The 20400-nt window shown below is 38.7% G+C and overlaps 1 long non-coding RNA gene across 1 annotated transcript; it reads right to left on the bottom strand.

Moving 5' to 3' along the window:
• Positions 1–536: 536 nt before the first annotated feature.
• On the bottom strand, positions 537–19818 carry LOC129771031 (uncharacterized). Its single transcript, XR_008742260.1, has 3 exons — positions 18693–19818; positions 788–887; positions 537–731 (listed from the first exon to the last, which is right to left on the bottom strand). It is a non-coding gene; the product is annotated as an uncharacterized LOC129771031 (long non-coding RNA).
• Between the last annotated feature and the right edge of the window lie 582 nt (positions 19819–20400).

The raw sequence follows: 20400 nt of genomic DNA, 5'->3' as shown, positions 1-20400 counted from the left end.
CTATGGGGTAAGACCGTCATCTCAATTGCTCAATATATATACTTGGCAACAGATGAACCAGCTTGAATGTGACAGTCGGCAAATAGAAGGTATTCTAATTCTAAATGTCGCTGTCGAGTATGGTTCGAATCGTTCAACCGATTCCGGAGATATGGTCGGAACAAGTTCCGATGAACATGGAATATGGAGAAGAAATCACCAAACCACACCCTTATTCAATTACAAGTTTAATGGAATCTAGGACCACATTGAACACTTACCGGTGGTCAGTTTTTCTTCTTACTTCAATCATTATCCGTCATACGACGCTTTTAATCACACTAGGATTCGACTTGAAATCACAGAGAAGAATAAGTTCATGAATGTAGGTGAATTTTTTCAGGTTTATGTGATTATGATGGCAATAAAACTAATTCAATTATGTTTAGTTGTAATTAGTTTATTATTTTCGTTAAGACCATATAGCCATTATTTTTCGTTGAATGATGAAGATCATTTAATTTTATCGAACAGCTTAAATCCAACATTAAATTTACATCAGTAGTTCAATTCATAAAAAACACCTTAAGAACAAAAGATGCACGTCATATCGAAATCCGTGTAGCATGTCTCATGAACCCATTTCTTGCATTCTATCGGTTTTCTAGGTCAAGTAGGTGCTGCATGATCTCCGCTTCCTGCTCCACCATAAATACGGTCTCTTTTGGTCCTAGTTTCGAGCTTACCACCTTCTGAAAAACGTGATCATGTAATGCAGACCTGGGTATTCCAAAAGTCGTGGAAGCACGTTTAATAGAAACTCCACTAGCAATAGCCTCTTTTGCAAGGGTGAGGTTCTCCTGGGACCAACTCCCTCGATTCGTTTTCCTTTGGTAGCTTCGAGGCATCTGAAATTGATGGAAAATATGTCTTAGAAACCTTCAACTAAACGCAAATCATGCCGGGATCCCCCACTCAAAGGGTGACGGACTTACCCCGACAGCACACATTTTTCAAGAAGACTATTTCTATTAACTTATTGCTTTAACTTTCCTCAACTCGAATCCCAGTGATTGCTAACATTCCAGGGGACAAACTGTCTAAAATAGTAAATACTAACATGTAGAGTTTTCAAAAACGTAGTTAATCAGAGTTTTCTAGTAAAACTCAGGGGGTGCCGGTCTTATCCCCAGTGGCGGGCTTACCCTCCCTTCCCCTACATGAAAGTCATTTCCTCTTCAAATCGACCGCATTAATATCGAGGCGGCATTGACATCGTTCACTACTCTAAGAAAGAACATAATTGAGTAAACAATTCTATCCTTCACTATCTGTCACCATATCACCATTGCAGAATGTTGATCACCAAAGGTGAGGAACAGAACCTATAGCATGATGTTCAATCTCCCGAACGCGATCAGTAGTTGCTTCATCGAATATTAAATGCGAGAGTTTTCATCAACGAGAGACAATTGGACACAATAAAAAAAATTAAACCCTTTAACCTACAACATCGAGTCTCACTCGTGGTGAATTTGTTGTGCCAAAAACTTTCGGTGTTGTGCCAAAAAATTTGGTCCGCTTTTTTTGGAAACTAAATCGTATGTGAAGGTGTTAATCCATGTATACGTGAATGTTTGTCAATAGTGTCGAGTTTCTCTTCATCTCTATTTTTTTGGACATTCTTCACTTCACTTAAGTTGCGAACAATCGTCATACATCGGCGTTTTTAGTTATTCCTTTTGCATTCTATAATTTGAACTTTTTTAAAGCGGCATTTTTATGTTTATTTTACGAACAAACATCATTAACGACAATTCAATTATAATTCGTTTCTTGAGCTTGTGCGTGTGCTTGGGTAGACTGTACAACTCGTAGTTGCTCTCCGTGATTGGCCTGAAGCAACCAGATTGCACAAAGAACACAACGAATGACGCTTGGGACTAGCAAAACATTCTCGTTGTGCAATTTTCGGTGATTCGAGCCTTAAGTGGTCAATAACGACGCCGGTCACGTTCTTACAGTCACCAGAGGAAGGGAAGGAATGTTAGTATGATATTCGCCGCCCGAAGGCCAGAAGGGTCACCTCTATAGCGTGATTTCCTAGCGTTTATCATGGAAGGGATAGTTGTTAGTGGGGAAGATTAAGAATCAGGATTCACTGCGGTAATTGATGTGATTATGTTAACACGGGTCCTGTTGCCGGAGATTATTAATATTAGGTTACCTAAAAAAGTTATCGAAAGAACTCTATGATGGCTCGAATCGACGATATATTATGAGCTCGTTCACGCCTAGTGTTCTATTGTAATCCCCGAAGGTACTGAATGGGATACCTGAGATGGTAACCGAAGGAACTGCTCTACAATGACTCGAATCGCGTTTCGATGACTTATTATATGATTTTTCGCGCATGTTTTCTGAAATTGCTACACAGGAGATTATTATTAAGCTACCTTAGAAGGTAACCGAAAGAACTTCTCTACAATGGCTCAAATCGGCGATATATTCTATGACTTTTCACGCCAAGTACTCTATTTTATTCTCAAATCGCGAGGTCGGAGGTTATCGATGGGCTACCTGAGAAGGTAACCGAAAGAACTCCTCAAGCATAGTTCGAATCAGCGCTATGTTCTGTGTGTTTTCGGGCGTAGTACTATATCAGAGATATAGTCCTATGTGTGGGTGTGGTGACGGGGTCTCCCTACTCAACACCTCCGGCAAGTATGATTCCGTTTTGCCCTCGACGACTCTTGATCCGCCCTTCGGTTTCAGCCAACCTCCGCCAACGTTATTTGATCGACCTTCTCTAGGCCGGACTCTGAGTATCAACCGGACACTGGGACGCACTGAAGTTGGTATTATGGGAGGCCCCGACCCCCCTACCGTAGTCGAGCCATTTCCACCAACCCGTAGCCATCCTAGTCCTACGTGTAAGTGCGGTGACGGGGTCTCCTAACTCGACACCGCCGGCAAGTATGACTCCGTTTTGCCCTCAACGACTCCTGATCCGCCCATCGATTTCAGACTATCTCCACCTGATCGATCTTCGCTTACTCGCCGGACTGAGCGGCGCACTGATATTCCAATACAGAAAACCAATTCGCAACCTTACGATCTTCTCGTCTATTATCAGAACGTGGATGGACTAAATACGTGTGCCAACGATTACCTATTGGCAACATCGGATGGCGCGTATGACATTATTGCGTTCACCGAAACCAAGCTGGACGATAGAACCCTCTCAACTCAGATTCTCGGCCAGCACTACGAAGTTTTTCGATGTGATCGTTCTCTGTACAACAGCCGTAAAGCATCTGGGGCGGTGTTTTATTGGCAGTTCGAAAAGATCTGAAGGCGCGGATTATCGAGGATATCACTTGGCGCACTGTAGAACAAGTCTGGGTGGAAATTGAACTCGTTGGTCAAAACCTCTTCTTCTGTGTGGTGTACTTTCCTCCTGATCGTATCAATGACTCTTCTTTGATTGGAGATCACATCAAATCCGTCGAAACTATGTGTGATTTTGCTGCTGCAGTCGATGAAATAATAATTATTGGCGACTTCAATCTCCCAGGTCTCAGATGGCGTTCTTCAACACACGGTTTTCTATTTGCGCAGCGCACTTCCAGCGCACTCACAGATTACCCCAATCGCCTCGGATCTTCTGGACAGCTACAGTACTGCCACTCTTCGACAGATGAATAGTGTACCAAATGAAAACATTCGCATTCTGGACTTGTGCTTTGTCAGTTCTACAAACCAAGCTCCTAGTTTGGTACTAGCTCCGACCCCTTTAGTCAAGGTTGTACGGCATCATCCTCCACTGCTGATATCGTACGAAAGGAGTAAAATATCTTTAAGAGACGACCCTGCATCTGTGAGCTACAATTTTTACAAAGCCGACTTTTCTAGCATCTCTGACGTCTTGAATGAAATCAACTGGGACGAAATTTTAGATAATGACGACGCTAACAGTGCAGTGCAGACGTTTTCTAATGTTTTGGCCTATGTCATTGATCGACACGTTCCCAAAAAGGTTCATACCATTGCTAAAGAACAACCCTGGCAAACTTTGGAGCTTCGCAACCTTAAATCGCGAAAAAGAGCTGCCCTGAGGAGATTTTCAATACAACGAACTTCAATGTCAAAGATCTTTTATCGGCGTATAAACAGCGTTTACCACAAGCTCAGTCAAAGTTGTTTTAGACGATATCAACGTAATCTAAAAAACAATTTTAGAAGAAATCCTAAATCGTTCTGGAAATTCGTCAACAAACAACGCAAGGAAGATGGATTGCCTTCTACAATGTGATACGAGGGTACGGCAAGTTCAGATACAGACTATCTACAACGGAAGTTGCTTCCGCTGCCAGGAATGTTCCGTCAATGCGCTACACCTTCAGCAGCTTCGATGTTCCGGAATCCCAGATTCTCACCGCCGCCGCTAAACTAAAATCTTCTGTGTGTCCAGGCCCAGATGGTATTCCATCCATGCTATTGAAAAGATGCATAAATAGTTTAACGACGCCATTGTTGTATCTCTTCCGGCTTTCCTTGACTTCGGGAACTTTTCCTGAGCTTTGGAAAACAATCGAAATGTTTCCGGTACGCAAGAAAGGTGATAAGCGAAACGTCGATAACTATCGCGGTATTTCATCGCTTTGTGCTGCTTCTAAACTCTTTGAATTAGTAGTAATGGAACCCGTCTTCTCGTTTTGCAAACAGTACATAACTGATGACCAGCATGGATTCATGCCGAAACGCTCAACATCGACGAACCTGTTAGTATTTTCAAATTATGTAGTGGATAGTTTGTCACGGAATAGCCAAACTGATGCCATCTATACGGACTTGACTGCTACATTCGACAAGATTCATCACGACATCGCAATCGCAAAACTGGAAAAGCTCGGATTCACAGGAAGGATGTTAGATTGGTTCAAATCCTATCTCAAAGAACGAAAACCTCGCGTTACCATCGGTGATAGCAGCTCCAACATTTTTTTCTGCAGCTTCCGGTATTCCTCAAGGAAGCCACCTCGGACCCCTGATCTTTCTAATCTACTTCAACGACATTTGCTTGGCATTAGAAGGACCTCGCGTTTCGTTTGCGGATGATTTAAAAATCTATTGCTGTATTAGTTCTGTAGCTGACTGCTGGTTTCTTCAACTGGATATTGTAGCCGAATGGTGCGCCACGAACTGTATGGTTATAAATCCATTAAAATGTTCCACGATATCCTTCTCTAGGAAAAAAGAACCGATCACGTTCGAATACGTTCTCTCTGGTGTTCCCATTCCACGAGTTATGAAGGTCAAAGATCTTGGAGTGATACTGGATTCGAGACTGTCGTACAAAGAACATGTATCGTATGTTGTAGATAAAGCATCTAGAAACTTGGAATTCATTATGTGGGTTTCAAAAACTTTCACGGACGTACATTGTCTCAAATCCCTGTATTGCGCTCTAGTTCGGCCTGTTCTGGAATACTGCAGTATCGTTTGGAATCCGCACTATCAAACTGGCATTACGAGAATCGAGTCCGTTCAGAGAAGATTCATTCGGTACGCACTTCGCCTGCTTCCGTGGCGCAATCCTCATCAGCTTCCTAGTTACGAAACCCAATGCTTGTTGATCCATCTGGATTCACTGCACTGCAGAAGAAAGCTAGCTAAGTCTTTGTTTGTAGCGGATACACTCACTGGTCGCGTCGATTCTCCAGAAATTTTAAGCCACCTAAATCTCAACGTACCACCTCGACGGTTGCGGAGAGTTCCTTTTCTGCGGACCATACTTCGGCGAACGAATTATGGCATGTACACAGCAATAGCAAGCCTTCATCGTGTATTCAACACAGTTTCTTCGGCGTTTGATTTTAACGTTTCGCGTGTTACATTTACAACGGTTTTTAGAATTAATTAGGGTTAGATAATTGTATCATTTGGACCACTGTAGTCTGTTGATGCCAGAACAAATAAACAAATATAGAGCGCGACGCTGAAGGGTTATTAACACGCTGAGCCTCGATTTTTTCTTGCTATACTTTCCGTTCAGTGCATCAAGAGCATTTACACACCATCAGTTTCGGTTCCCGCTTTCCAAAAATATGTATTGTACAACGTGAAAAAAATCACAAATTTGATTAGAAGTAAATCACATACCGTAAAACATTCGAAGACAAACAATGTTTCTTTATAGTTGATTATTTTGCAACTGTCAGTCCCAGTGATCAACGTTTCTCGGACGAAAACCTCAACGTCAATCCCTAGGGACCGACACGGGGCTCAACGTGTTAATGAGCTACCTTAGATCACTTTTTGGAGCATAGAAGTACATATTCTTATCAATATAAATACGAACTACAGACAAACATAGTACATTATCTAACAAAGTGTCCAAAGCTATTCAAATACAATAGAAAAACTGGATCTGAAATCTGATTTCCATGAGCCTTCGAAAGGAATACACAAATATATCACACTTATTCTCAAAAATACAACAGATAACTGAAACAAAGATACACCACTATCAACACTAGTTATAGAAAGTATATAAAATAAACTTGCGATAAAATTTGACAATTCTTATTAGAATGAAACATCTACAATAAATCACGAACTTTTATTCAGATAGATTCATATGAATAACTACGTAAAAACACTTCATTAGATTGAAATTTAATATCTAAAATTCTGTTCAAAATTTTTAGATCTAAAACATACATTTGGAAATTTAAGATTGTATTCGTATTCGAAACTAATAATAAATAAGGAATTAATTAAACCTACATACAAACATAAGAACGCATCCAAACAAAATAACTGGTTCAGATCCAGAATCTGGAATCCACGCCAATCCTCCAAATTGTAATTGGCAACCAACATTTTTTTTTATCAGATCATTCAATTATAATTCGTTCCTATGGGCGAAAACTATGTCCGTGACATTGTTTTCGCCCATTTGATGAAATTTCACTGCATCAGGTTAATATGAGGAAGCAATGCCTAAACGATTTGTTCACTATAAGAAATCATTGAAAAACTTTCTTTCCTCGTTACAAATCAAAGCTTGACAGCATTTCCCCGGATCCATCCATGAGGCGTGAGGTGAAGGATATAAAACACAGGAATGCCCAGTTTACAGCAAATTAATATAGATTATGATATGTATCAGCTATCGGACCAGTATATGTTAACCCATATCAGATAACCATTCCTCGACACTTAAACCGCTCAAACCCATTGTCGCTAGTTTGCTTAATGATAATCGATCAATCAGAATAAGAATTAATGACCACCTATAAAAAATACTTAACACTTCGGTGAAAGTGGTGGTATTTCTTCATTCAGGAAAGGGGTGACCTAGGAGAGCACCCCCATGAATTCAGCCCGGGAGCAATTTCACTTTTTTACGGTTCAACTATCAAATTACCTTCACAGTCTATCAGCAATTTCGTGGCCGAGACGGGAGAGCAAACTGCAATATAAACCATTCGAGCCCTATCTCAAGCATAAAATTTAAAAGTGCACTTTCAACATCCATTCCCCTCGCTCCCGCGCCGATGCCCATAAACATTGGATAATCAGTAAATATGTAGACCCAGGTTTCGAGAGTGCCGGCCGGAACTGGGCCTTTAGCTCGTTTTGTTCACGCCCTATTGCAACCCAGGGCGAAAGCAGCGTACGAATGAGTGTTCATACAAGCAAATCGACACACGCGGATGCGGAATGGTTCTTCTGCTGGCTGCTGGCTGCTGTCATGAACTAGATTAGCAAGCCATTTCGACACAACCTTGAGTGCGCCGCCCGTGGGCTTCCGAACATATGCCTCCGGCGAATAATTTGCAAACTTTTACCACCTAGCCGAACACTGGAGGTGTGAACCGCGTGAACAACGAAAAGGCGTTTAAAGGTTACCACGGTAAGTTTGTGAACGAGTTTTGGCCTTTCTCCACGCTCGAATATCGGCTAAACGGGAGCCAACGGGAGTCAACGGGAGTGTTCCGAGGATGAAAGGACTGGGATTAACCAATCAAGCAATGTGCTGTGACTGCTTGCGGTTTTGACGTGGAAGGAACGATGCATTTTTAATTAATACGTTCGTTGCCCAAAGCGACGTTTCTGAGCATCTTGCGGGGCTCAACATGCGGATAAATTATTAAATGAAAATCATACTTAGTTTGTAGATTACTTTTATATGGTCTAGCAACATTTTTCTTTAATTTGAAGATCAACAACAACACATGCCATAGTCATATTATATGGGTTTCGCAAAAAAAAACTGCAGTGCAAACCATTCGTACTATAAATTATAGAAGGTATAGTATAAACATCAAAACATTATGATGGTTATGATTTTTTTTATTTTTCTCCATATTCTATAGTAACATTAAGGTTCCTGTTCTGTACAATCACTTCTGAAAATCCTATACAATTTGAACGAGGAAGTAGGTAACGGAGCGACGAACATGTTAAAGAAACCTTAAACATTTTAGTTCATCCGTCTCTAGCCTTGAGAAAGACCTTGACGGAAGCTCTACATGCCTTAAGAAAAGCACTCGATTCCTCGCCGAAACTCGCCCAGCGTGTTCACCAATCGAACCTCCCAAGATGAATGGTGATTTGACGTGACTACGTCTTGGATTTCTACATAGGGGTAGTGGGGGTTAAGTGGTCAGTGCCTTGTTTGGTTAACTATTGACTTTCGATGCCGTATTGATAGTGACTTTATGTTTGAAAAGATTCCAACTGGTTTGTAACAGTTTTGGTTATTTTGTATGCCACACCTTCGATATGATAGCTAATTTGTCAGTCGCTCGTCTCTTATCAAAACGAATAAATCGCATAATTTCCGAGACACGATTTCTGTTCTTTGTTCTTCAGAAGATGCAGGATCCCATTTCTTATTCCATAGTTATGGAACGGGTCAATTTGTTGTTCTATATGCACCAGGTGCAAATGAAGTTGCATCTAAATCGCGCAGAAGCATCTAGGTGTCCTAACCTTATCTTTTTATTTATTTATTTATTATAAGGTACACCGGGGCAAGATGAAACGGATTTTTCCGGAGTTGAATTTCAAATTGCTCTAATAAAATTATAAGATTGTTGATTTCAAGTCTGGTAGCGACATTTAATAGGTCACTCCAATGATCATCGATGAAAAATGATGAATCATATTAAGAGTTTTGAAAAAACAATTTGTTCAAATTTTGATTAGTATATCTGTTTTTTTCAACTTACCTCGCATAACGGGGCAAATTGAAACAGCGTTGTAGCTGTTATAATTATGAGCTGATTTGAGTTGACGGTTTTTGTTTCGCTTCGGTAACCGTGTACAATGATTTTTTGAGTTTGTGTATGTGAGTATACGAGGGCAGTCCGATAAGTACTTAGCCTAAAAAAAACATTTTTTTTTAGAAAAGTGGGGATTTATTTCTCAACATAGTGTCCTTTTAGCTCGACACACTTGACACAGAGAAGCTCCAACTTCCAACCGAATTGGAAGCAACGACCATACAATATTCTTATACAATATGAACGCTATAGGAGCAAATTTTTGATCGGTCAACTGGTTCCAGAGATGTTGATTCGGTCAAAATGGGTCTTGAACCTGAGTGCGCGTTGAAACTCACATACATATTAGGGGAAATCAGGGAAAAACCGACACCCCCTGATTTTTTCAGTTAGAAGCAATTTATGAAAACTTTCCGATGTTCCCTGTACACCCTTGACATTTCTTACGTTTCGAGGTACCTCACATATGCAGAAGTCGCTTTGCTGCCAAAACAAACATCAAAACAGAACCAACCAGCAAACATAAGACAGTCCATGTAAAATTTCGCTCGTGGAATTCAAGTGTCTAAGTCGAAAAATTGTGGAAAATTCGATACTTCTATGAGCTTAATTCATCGTAGATCATTGTTCAATGTAGTTTGTGAGACGGTAGGTGGTGTTGTTGCTCATCAATTCTCGAAAACATTGTTTTGAAATTTCGAACCCATTCGGGGTAACACCGACACCTACAGTCAGGGTAAAACCGACACCTGGTTTGTGTTTCACAGATAGGAAAAATGCGTTCTTACTTTTTGTAGATTCATCGTGTTTATATTCGACAGACAAAACCGCAGTGTTGAACTAATAAAACAGCCAAAACCAACGTTGAATCGGGCATGTCAACAAAAAAACCTGGCAGAGCTCATGATATTCCTTCTTTCAACGCCCATCGGCACATTTCACGTGGATGTTCACCGAAACTGGGATCTTGGAGTGTCCTTATAGCATATAGATAACCTCTTAATACTTTGAAATTATTGTAACAAGTTTTCGTTCGTTTCTTCAAAGGTGTCGGTTTTACCCGACAGGGTGTCGATCTCACTCGCACTCCCATTTATTTCACCTGAAAACATCAATTTTTGTATTCTATCAAAATTCGAGTACTAATAAAAAAAAATGAGTGGGTTATATCTATGATATTACCGCAAGGTTGACGTGGGACTACCCTAGCTCAGTAATCATTTGTTTGTATTGATTGAATTTTTGATTGAATGGAACAATTTCCGAATTCAATTGGATTCAATATATTTGCGTTGTGAGAAAAAATTTGAACAAATGCAATGTCTCTAGTGTCTGCACGATCTTACCAGGTACCTAAGTTTAGAAGACCGTGTTAGGGTAACGCATTCTAGCCTGCACAAAGGTATGCGAGTACAAAAGACACCTTGGTTTAGAAGTCTTTATAGGTAATCCGATTTCAGTCGGAACAAAAATACTTCCGACCTGCATGAATTTGCAATCCCAATTTTCCTAGACACCTTGGTTTTGAAGCCTGTGTTGAGGAAACATATTTTAGTCGGAACAAAAATGCCCTCGACTTGCATGTATTTGCAATGCCAATTTCCTCTCGCTCCATGGATTAGAAGTCTGTGTTAGGGAAACACATTTCAATCGGAACAAAAATACCCCCGATTGCATGTATTTGCAATGCCAATTTCCCCACGCTCCTTGGATTTGAAGTCTGTGCTAGGGAAACACTTTGCGGTGGGAACAAAAGCTCCCCCTACTTTCATGTATTTACATATCCGATTTCCGCAAGGCTGCTTGGTTTTGAAGTCTGTGTTGGGGAAACCGTAAAGCGGGCCAATCAAAACGAGGCAGTAAGGGCGTTTAGATAACGCTTAACATTTTACAGTTATTCAATTATTTACCTAATGGAAAATAACACTTTAATAATTGCGATAGATGCGTAGAAATATTCCCTATCAATTGATGCAAATATCTTTCCGATTCAGTAGAAAATGTTCGAGTTATAAGCATTCGAAATCTTGCATTTTTTACTGCATGTTCAGTGTTTATGTTTTCATTTTACCCCCCCCCATATATTCCGGTTAGACGTAGTCCCACGTCAAAAGACCAACAGATACTGTAGAATGGCTCATGAACAGTTGAAGAGAGATTCTGTAACGATTTGAAGTTGAATACACATGGTAGATCTTGGAAATATGTGGAAATCCGTAGGGTGTCGGTTCTACCCTGATTTCCCCTATGTGACATTCGCCTAGCCTCGGAATCAAAACACTGGTTAATTGGAAGCCAAATAAAGTGTCTCTAATCCCATTGGCCACATAATGACTGTACTGGATATTGCCTAAAAACACTTTTTTTGACGTAGAACTACTTCTTTCAGTAGTTCTAGCAAGAGTGCCAAATCAGTAAACAGATCACGTTTTTATGAAATAAAGTTACCGTTAATAACTATAACTATTTTCACTATGAACGAATGCTCATGATTTGCATACCAATCGAATCGGGAATTCTCTGAGATTTGTTTGATATGCTTTACATAACAATTCGCTAATCTCTAAACGGTTTAAATTCATGAAAATTGATAAAACTTCTTTTTTTCCCACACATTTGTTCTGCCGATTTGTGTGCTAACCCTTCCCGTATTTCGAATGCTTATAACTCGAACATTTCTTTTTAACAGATCGAGAAATTTGACAGGTAGGGCGTTTAGATAACGCTTGACATTTAACAGTTATTCAATTGTTCATCTCATGCAAATTACATTTTATAGCGATAGACGCGTATATATATTTTCCTATATATATTATATATATATATATATATATATATATATATATATATATAATATATAGGAAAATATATATACGCGTCTATCGCTATAAAATGTAATTTTCATGAGCTGAACAATTGAATAACTGTTAAATGTCAAGCGTTATCTAAACGCCCTAACTGTCAAATTGTCACATTGTGAGCTAACGCCCGAATTTAGGCACTTTTCGTCGTGGAGGAAAGCGAGTGGTTGGTGTAATCGAAAGAAAACATACCCATTTTAATCGGCAAATTCTTACCTTTTTTCACTATATTCACTGTTCATGTTTCGAACAAAACAAAAAAAAATGATGTCACAATAACCATTTTGAGTAATATGCGCTTGAAAACTCTTAATGAATCGTTACATTTTTCGTAGAGTGACCCCCCTATATAGAAAACAAAGACATAGTCCTATGTCAAAATGGATGAATATTCCTTCCGAATACCAGTGCCGAAAATATTCACGTTCATGACATTCAAATACGGCGAATTTCAGGCCGCTTTGTATTAATAATCTACTGCTTCAGCGAGAGTCGATAAATATGGAACAACACTATCAATGAACACGAGTGGAATGAACATCAACATCAGCTTGTCATGAAGTTCATTTTTCAATTGCATCTTCATTTTCGTCATGATATTCGCAACGTCGGAATTGAAGATCATTGCGTGTTGGTGAAAATCAAATCATAAAATTCAACGTCAACCAATTGAGAGTGAAATCGATTAATGGTAAAGGATGGCCATTCATCAAACAAAATTCTTGTTTTTGGCGACTTGGTATATCTCTTGCTATGTTTTATGAATCTACTCTCGATTGACCGGAAATGGCACGCACCCCCAATTATATGGGAAATGGGTGACAATAACAGACGAGCGGAAGACGAACATCAGCTTGTTTTGATTTCCGGTTTAATTATACTGGCTCTAAATGACCAGCAATGATATAAAACTCCTACGATATAGGTATTGGATGAAAGGGCTTCAACAGCATAAGTCGAATATTGTATTCCGATGCCATTTTGAAAAAGAAGATGGTGGCTTCCGGTTCATTGAAAACGGCCCTGGAAGACCGAAAACGAAGTAAGTGAAGTGGAGTCAGTCTAAGAAAGTGTTAGAAACTAAGATCCTGTTAGAGCAAAATGGCGGTAGTAAAAGAGCATAGAAAGCGGAAAGCTTCCCCTCTCACGCTTAAGGTCGCAAGTTCATAAAAAAAAACTCGTAGATAACGGCTAAAGACAGCTAAAGATAGTTACAATGAACAAGAGATACCTTCCTAATGATGGAATCCTGAAATTGTTAACGCCTTATGAATCGAGTTGAATTTTCAACCAGAGTACGAATATGAATTTGAGTCAATTTTCATACATTCGCACAAACATTTGCAATTCTTAGACAAATAAAAACCATTATTCTGAAAATAGAGCGCAAGCCTTTTAACTCTCATATTACACTATGACTTATCTAAATAGAATGTTTCGAAACGAAAGAAGGGAAAAGAGACCTGCATGATGGAGTACGATTACGAGTTTGTATCACTGAACATTCCGTTGCCCTATTTATATGATTTGTACCATAGTCATCTAAATAGCGAAATCATTGCCCGGTTAATTTTTGCACTGAAATATAAATGATATATATCAAAGCAAAACTTAACCGGGAAAACGTATGCCGTCCGACGCTCGCTAACGCTCGGTCGGACCTAACTAAATATGAGAATATGAGTTTGAATCAATTTTCATACATTCGCAATTCTTAGAGAAATAAAATCCATTATTCTGAAAACAGATAGCAAATCTTCTATCTCTCATATGACACTATGACTTCATCTAAAGAGAATGTTCCGAAAGCTTGTTTCCGACTTTCAGAAGAAGGGAAAAGAGTTCTGCATGGTGGAGTACGATTTCGAGTTTGTATCACTGTAGATCAAACATCGTGACTATATTCGATAACATCGCATCTCTTCATCAACATCGGGTAGGCAGTCTATCCTCATCTCAACTCTGGAACTCTTTATGGGGTAACCCAGTAAAACATCTTTTTGACGTAGGATTACGTCTTTCGGGAACATATTGGGGTACAAATTGAAAACCAAAAATCAAAAAATCATCGTGAAAATTGTCCAATTTCAAACGCTTATTGCTCAGTCATTTCATGATGAATTGATGAAATTTTTGGCTCAATTGATTTCGGCACTCCATAACAATTTTTTATATTGATGAAAATAATATATGTCATGAAACTAACTATCGAACAATTGAAAAATCTCAACCCCTATCCTAACGGAAATACCCACTTCTGATTGGTCGAAATTGTACATGCGAAGGGTCCCTAACAGAGACATCAAAACCAAGCTGCCTGGGGGAAATCGGCATTACAAATACATGAAGGTAGGGGGAGCTTTTCTTCCTACCGAAATGTGTTCACTAACAGAGACATCTAAACCAAGCTGCCAGGGGGTAATTTTTTTATTTGCAAGTAAGGTGAGTGATACGATTAATTCTAGCAAATAAAATTTTAATTTGGAACTTTAATGTTGGTTGCTTCGTGAAATTTCATATCAATGACCGATCGTTTATTGTGAAAAATTTAGCACAAGTGTAAGTGTAAAATTGTATAAAGTAGCAGTTGTGTTAAAAAAGATTTGATATATAAAACGATTTGTTTCAATTTTCATAAATAAAAACTAAGGTGTGTTCCCGCTTGAGAACGGGTCGTTTGATTTAAGCTGTCTGTTTTGTTGTGTTCATTTTCACACATAGAAAGTTCAAATCATTATCCAAGAGTTTAACGATGTTATTCTTCAAACATATCCAAAATCAACAGATAGCCTAACGGAATCCTACGTCAACCATGCGGTCGTGTCTCGGACACAACCCTCCTGTGACTTTTTTGCAAAATTCAATTTTATTATTCAACATGATTGCTTTCGAGGGGGATACAGCGATTATATCAATCTTGCAACTTTTCGATACCATTCTTATAGTACTCTTTCGGGTTTTCCGAAATAGGCCTCAGTTTCGTTAATCACTTCATCAGCGGTCTTAAATTTCTTGCCAGCGAGCATTCTCTTCTGGTCTGCGAACAGTCGCTGGGGACCAGATCTGGAGAATACGGTGGATGCGGAAACAATTCGAAGCCCAGTTCATGCAATTTAGCATTTTCCATTTTTTTTCACAATAACAAAAGTTGCTTCACTCTCAAAGCTGTAACACACTAACCAATCGACCGATTGCTGTCAAATTTTGATACGTATCCATTGAAAGATTGTGCTTTGTGATAGTCAAGTAGATTTTTCCAAGAGGCGCCATCTAGACGTCAACCTTATGAACTTTTCAGCCGGACTGCTAAGTGGGGACCCCTTAATTTTCGTGATTTTTTTTCGAATGTTGAGAATAAAGTGAAGGGTCTGGGTATTTTGGTTTATGTTTAAGGTATATTTGGATATGTATTTGATTAATACGCTGATTATCAATAATCATAATGAAAAATGTTTATTACGGATGCGTAGATGTTGTCTAAAAATCGGTATATTACTGGTGGTATCGGTTCTGAAGCAACGGGGTGTCATAGAACGAATTCCAATGAATATTTTGAAACATTAGGACAATTCCTCAAACATTACATAGATGTTTTTGAAAACTCGAAAAATTGGCAAAATGGTGGCCACTTATGTTAGAAAAGAGTTGTTTTTCTTAAATAATCGCTGTTTAGAATCCCATAAAAAAAATCGAAAAATCTTGATGTAACGTTTTAGATAATTCATGTTTAGATGCTGATAAAGCCAAACTGCTTGAGTAGATCCTGAGATATCGATACAACCAGCTGAAAAAAAACATGGTTTCGAGAAAAACGCGTTTAGGAATTCGTACAACAATAATATATCCTTTGAGGTGACTTCATACTTTTGGCTGTAACTTTTCAACGAAATCAAATGTTGACAAATTTTTTCAGGAGAACATTTCTGAGGGCATAAGTTTCCCAAAAATGCATGAAAAAAAAACGAGCAAGAAATCATGCCAATCTTATATTTCACTCTACCAATTATCAGTTTATGCTTTTCATAAACGAAGCTTGATGTTTAGTGAACCTGTTCACGAATCAATACGGTGCTCCTATGAGTAATAGATAACGGTACTTAGTATCAAACAAAGTACTCACCCACACAAGACAACACACAGTGCATTGAATGCATAGGAATGTGGGACAAAAAATCGTAACAACAGAATTTAGCCTCTGTAACACTTCGATGTGATGGAAAAGATTGTTCATAAGTATCAGAACTATAGTGACAAAATTTGTTATATAAAAATATCACATTAGAATACATTGTTGAGTTAATGCATATACAGCCATTCCATGCCAAACCGATATACTGGTTCTCACATTTTCGTGAAAGGGGTAGTTTTGTTCTTTATCGCAAAACATTAGAGCCGTATTTTTTTATTTTTTCATTAGGGTGACCATTTTCATTTAAGGGTTGTTCGAAAAATCAACATTTTCCTATTTTTTCCAAGAATAACTTTTTTCAAAAACTTATTACTTTTGAACTACTGGACCGATACAGATAATCGATATATCAAATTAAAACCAATAAGCTAGCCTTTTTGCGAGAATATTACACATTTGACAATTAATTGGATTCTAGTCGCACACATCCAGTCTAAGCGCATGGAAATATTGAACGAAGACTGAAAACATATTAACTTTGAAAAACCATAACTTAAAAACAAAAAAATTATACATCTCTGATTTTTTGGATATGTTATGTAAGCTTTGTAAGCTTCTTAACCTTAGCTTTCAAGAAAAAATATAAAGAAATATAGCATCCTTGGTCCCAAAACCATGTAAACTATAAAAAACTAATACAATATATAACAACGAAATCAAAATCCAAGTTTTTCCGCAAGTCTAATATTTTTCAAAAAAGACTATCTAATTGGCTTTAATTTCATGTGTCAGTCATCTAAATCGGTCCAGTAGATCAAAAGCTATAAATTTTTGTGTTGGAAAACAGAGGAAAAAAATGATTTTTCGAACAATTCACTTTGAAAAATCATGACTTAAAAACGAAGAAAAAACCTCTCTGGTTTCGCTTAGAGGCGAATGAACTGAAAAGTTTAAAGCCTCTTTAATCCAACATCATCATCATCATCTCTGGTTTCGACATATGTTGTGAGAAAAACCCTCAGCTTCCCAGAAAAAAAATATAAAAAATATATCGCCTTTGGTCCCGAAACTATGAAAACAATAAAAAACGAATACAATCAATAATAACGAGTGCGGAATTCGAATATATGGTATCATATTCGGTATAGAAAGACCAGGTGATTGGCTTTAATTTGATATGTAGATCATCTAAATCGGTCAGTAGTTCAAAAGCTATGAATTTAAAAAAAATCATTTTTAGAAAAAAGAGGAAAAAGTTTATTTTTCGGACAACCTGAAAATGGAAATGGTCACCCTACTGACAAATTTAAAAAATACGGTTCAAATTTTTTGCAATAAAGAACAAAATTACCAATTTTCACGAAAATTGGAGAACCACTATATCGGTTTGGCATGGAATGGCTGTATATATAGTTCACCAAAAAAACGTTTATTTTTCATAATTTTGCATGTATCATTGCTTTTTCATGGAAAAATAATTCCAACCAGTACGACACCCATCCCATATTTAATACGACCGCAAAAGGTTGAACCATAGTTACATTTCTCCTCAGTTTGATGCCGTTCTGATGCTCCACTTTGGAAGGAATAGCAGTAGATATTTCTTCTTATTCTGCTCTTCATGCCACTCAAACCTTTGACGTAAAATGAACCACAATTTTTTAAGCAACAAAATTATTCGAAAACCGTGACTTTCAGCATTGAAAACTGGCATATTCCTTGAAGTGAATTCATCACCACTTCCCCTATCTATTGCAAAGCAACCAAAATTCTCAATTTTGTCCCGATTTTGAGGAAACTAATCTTACAGTATAGACGCGGAAAAATACCAATTATATGAGTTTACAGCTCTCTATACAACTGAATCAGATAGGAAAAGTGTTCAAGCTAAACAAACATTAATTCGTGAATTTTCGAACTAACTATACACGATTCATGGTATACTGTGGATTTTTGTTTGTTTGCGGGAATTAATAACTAAGATATGAACATGACTAGCTCATGGATAATTGACAAATGGTACAATGTGGTAACGTGTTAGAGTTTCCCAATCGAGTGCTGCAATTAGTAACCGCCACAAGAAACCGTGAGGAGATCGTATCTATGTATTGTCGTGGAAATGAAGATCTGCACACATTCATCACTATCTAGCCGAGCCATAACACCAATCGATTTCGAAATTAAAACCCCTCACAACGGGTTATATCCATAAATTACTACCAATGCAACTTCAAGCTAACGAATTAATCCGATTTCGCCAATTTGGTGCACTTTAATGTTTTAAACATTTTTCAACCTGCTCATTGGAAATGCAAGCAATAAATAGAAGGTAACTTAATAAACATCCAATTGCCAACACTGCTACACAGCCAAAACAAACTTGTAGACACGCATGCAACCTCCCCCCTTAGCTATGCAGCTCACCCATTGTCTTCCTCACGACGTAATACGTCTTTCGCATCGACTCCACGCGCGCGAGCTTGTATTGACCACTTAATCGGGGCTTCGGAATCGCCGCAACGTCAGCAGAAAAGTGGTCAATTTGGCAGGCAAATGAATGACGCTGGAATTAAGTGTATGCACTCATGAATTCTTTCCTTTTTGTAGGTTGATTCAATCTGCCTTTTTATTCAGTTGTTTTTTTTTTCATTCTTTTTTTGTTTCGCAGCACAGCTTACGTCTTATATGCTATTACAGAATCACAATTGCACCTAATGTGTTCACTGTGGTCGGCCTCCAATTAAGGCGCTTCTTGAGCAACCCCTGAGCCCCGAAACGAGTCCAACGACTCGTAACGCCGATTAGTGGGACGCTACACACGCTACAGACACCAATGAAAATAAAAGATAACACACTAAACCTAACCCGACGACGACAACGAATAGATGTGATAACTGTACAATATGATAAATAACAATCAGTCCTTTTTCGAGACCGGTTTTCGTTTGGGTGATTTCGAAGACTCTTGCTGATTCTGCTCTAACTCCCGCTGCCTAGCCTCTTCTGCTTCCTGTTCCTCCTGATGGTCCAGCTCCCCGAGCGCCGGTAGCATGCAAACGTGCATCTGGCTCCAAAACGCCGACATGCTCCGGTACAAGTGCAACAGTGTGAAGAAGACTAGCTTAGTAAAGTCCCAGGCTTTTCGGATCAGCGCTCTACAGCCTCCGCGCTGACGACGCACTTTGCTCTCCCCACTCTTGCCAATCGACGACCTTGAGTCACTAACGCTGCCTTCGTCGCTTTTGCTGGTCGTCCGGGAATGCATCCTCCTAAACGTATGCGTGAGTCGTTGGCCTCCACTCTAATGTGATCTACGCAAGATAACAACGATGCGGCTGTTGATGATGTCGATGAAGATTATTTAGATCACGCGCGTGTGAGGGAGAATGGTGACAGGTGGTGGAGACGAGACGAGTTTGGGCTTCACGGCGGACGGGTTCACACGTGCGGTTCACTTCTGACTGCACGACGACTGAATTCTGCAAACTGGCAGCGCTAACGAATGAATCGAAACTGAACAGCGGTGGAAGGTAAGGTATCGCCGATTAGATTCGCTAGAGACGACGGAGTGGTTGAAACGCGCATGCGAGAGGGTGGCAGCGTGTATCGCTCTCTCAGTGCGTCGCACTGTGGGTTAGGATGAGCATTTTTTGGCCGATTGTGGATACTTTTGCAAAAAAAAAAATATCAAAGCAGGAAGACTCGCCATCTTGTACTGACAATGGAACTGTTCCAAAAAAAAATGACAAAATGAAGTTATTGAGCAATTCCAAATGAAATCGACAAATGACAAAACATGAGTATTTTTGATTCGAATGAAAGTTTGTATTCCGTTTGGGTTGAAGGAAATATGAGTTTCCCACAGCAATTGGGATTTTTTTGACTCAAGCGTAACTTTTGAAAAGGCCGTATCGATTTTAGTAGGAGAAATCTTTGATAATTTATATCTAAACTATGAGTCGTACCGAAATAGTGTCTTAGAAAGAGTTATAGAGTATTGATGTCTAAACATGAAAAAAATATACACTTTGAAAAAAAATTAACACTCTTTTTTTTATTTACAAAAAAAAACAATATCCAAAATGCATATTTTCTCAATTTTTTACATTTTTTTAATATAAAATAGAAGTCA

Source organism: Toxorhynchites rutilus, chromosome 2 (assembly GCF_029784135.1).
Source record: "Toxorhynchites rutilus septentrionalis strain SRP chromosome 2, ASM2978413v1, whole genome shotgun sequence".
In the NCBI taxonomy this organism is placed as follows: Eukaryota; Metazoa; Arthropoda; class Insecta; order Diptera; family Culicidae; genus Toxorhynchites; species Toxorhynchites rutilus.
Note: the sequence above shows the minus strand (reverse complement) of the source record. Positions and strands in the feature narration are given on the sequence as shown.